The sequence below is a fragment of the Cucumis melo genome, unplaced genomic scaffold (assembly GCF_025177605.1).
Source record: "Cucumis melo cultivar AY unplaced genomic scaffold, USDA_Cmelo_AY_1.0 utg001400l, whole genome shotgun sequence".
Classification (NCBI taxonomy): domain Eukaryota; kingdom Viridiplantae; phylum Streptophyta; class Magnoliopsida; order Cucurbitales; family Cucurbitaceae; genus Cucumis; species Cucumis melo.
In genome coordinates, this window is record NW_026124577.1 from 12,501 (window position 1) to 15,000 (window position 2,500).

Consider the following 2,500-nt stretch of genomic DNA (forward strand, 5'->3'; position numbering starts at 1 on the left):
TCCGTCTAAGGGGCGTGCGTGCTTGGCTTGTAAGTGGCAGATGAGCCTTGTTGCCAAGATCCACCGAGATTCATCTCGACCCTACCCACACACAACTCATTTATTTCTTCCAATTGCCATGGAGGTCATATCTTATGTAAAAGGACGAAAAACATAAGTGTTAGTGAGGGGTTGGCTTTGGACTAGAAAAAAAGTTGAAGCAAATCATCTTTGAATGCCCAAGAATAAGATAGTGTGCTCGTGTGCAAGTCAAGGACCAAGGCCGAGGCCTTCGAGTACAAAGCACGGCCATGGGCGCGCGCGCCGTGCGTTAGTGGGTTTGTGTGAGTCGCGCGCTGCATGCCCGTGCGTCTGCGGGGGGCGTGCGCGCAGGGGGCCGCGCGCGCCATGCGTCTACGGGCGTGTGTGGGGCGTGCGCCGCAAGCCCAGGCGACTGCAGTGGGGCGTGTGTGGGGCGCGCGCCGCATGCCCATGGCCGAGGCTTGCACACGAACGCCTAGGGTGCCCACCATGCGCCATGCCCTTCGGGCGTGTGTGGGGCGTGCGCGCAGAGTGCTAAGCGCGGCATGCGTCTGCGGGTGTGTGTCCGCGCGCCGCATGCCCAGGCGTCTACGTGGGACGTGCGCGCAAGCCGCGCGCAGCATGCGTCTGCGTTGGGCGTGACCACCCACGTCTAGAATTCATGGAAAAAACTCTATGGAGGTTGTTGGAACAAACCCGTGCCCCCACCGTGCATGCCCACATGCCCACCGAGCATGCAGCATGCGCGCCCCCATGCGCACGAATGCGGCACGGCCATGGGCGCGCGCGCCGCATGGCCATGCGTCTGCGTGGGGCGTGCGCGCAGGGTGCCGCGCGCGCAGGGTGCCGCAATGCCCACTCAACACACAAATGTGATGTCAAACCTATGTTCTAGTGCTTGGATTGTTATGAAATTTTTTCTGGGATCTAAAAAATGTAAACAAAGGATGTCCTCCAAAAATTAGTATTTTTGGAAACGTTTTACTATTTTTAAATTATTTTTAATTTTTTAACAATAAAAATTCATAAAATATTATTGGTTGGTTCAAAAATTATGAAACTTGTTTTCCACACTCATTTGAATGTCTAAAACATAATACAATCAAGTCCCGGTCATAATAATAACACAATCAAGATTTATGGCATGGTGTGACATTTCGGCTTTTTCATATGCAAGCCTGCCAGACCCAAAAAAGCCAGAATGTACTATATAGGGGGGCGACCTGCCTGCATGGGCGGGGCGCGGGGGTACCCCTATGCCGCGGCGCCGACCCTTCAAGCACATTGCGCCCATCATGGGCACATATGCTTGGGGGGTCGGCGCCGGCGGAGTGCCACCTCCGGCCGCCGGCGGCGAGTGAGAGTGGGTGTCGAGTTGATGCTCGGATGGGCTTGCGCGGACAATGCTTGCACCTCGGTGTGGGCGTGCACTCCAAGCGGGCTTGTTCGTGAGGAGACGAGATAACTTGCGATTGCTTTGTGCTTGGTGGACGAAGGGTTCGGCCGGAGTGCCACATCCGACCGTCGGGCAAGGAGTGAGAGCGGGATGGGCGTGCTTGGACAATGCTTGCACCTCGGTGTGGGCGTGCACTCCAAGTGTGCTTGTCTTGGCGATTGTTTCGTGCTTGGCGGAGGGGTTTGGCCATAACGATGGGCTTGTCCGTCGGGCAGGGAGTGAGAGCGGGTGTCGAGTTGACGCTCGGATGGGCTTGCGCGGACAATGCTTGCACCTCGGTGTGGGCGTGCACTCCAAGCGGGCTTGTTCGTGAAGATATGAGATGTCTTGCGATTGCTTTGTGCTCGGTGGACGGGTTTTATCGGAGTGCCACGTCCGACCGTTGGGCGGGGAGTGAGAGCGGGTGTCGAGTTGATGCTCGGATGGGCTTGCGCGGACAATGCTTGCACCTCGGTGTCGGCGTGCACTCCAAGCGGGTTTGTTCATGAAGATACGAGATGTCTTGCGATTGCTTCTTGCTTGGTGGAAGGGTTTGGTTAAAATCGATGGAATGCCGGGCCCCTACGTCGGGCAAGGAGTGAGAGCGGGATGTCAAATTGACATTCTTGGATGGGTTTTGCTTGGACAATGCTTGCACCTCGGTGTGGGCGTGCACTCCAAGTGGGCTTGTCTTGCAATTGCTTCGTGCTTGGTGGAGGGGTTTGGCCATAACGATGGGCTTGTCCGTCGGGTAGGGAGTGAGAGCGGGTGTCGAGTTGATGCTCGAATGGGCTTGCGCGGACAATGCTTGCACCTCGGTGTGGGCGTGCACTCCAAGCGGGCTTGTTCGTGAAGATACGAGATGTCTTGCGATTGCTTTGTGCTCGGTGGACTGGTTTCGTCGGAGTGCCACATCCGACCGTTGGGCGGGGAGTGAGAGCGGGTGTCGAGTTGATGCTCGGATGGGCTTGCGCGGACAATGCTTGCACCTCGGTGTGGGCGTGCACTCCAAGCGGGCTTGTTCGTGAAGATACGAGATGTCTT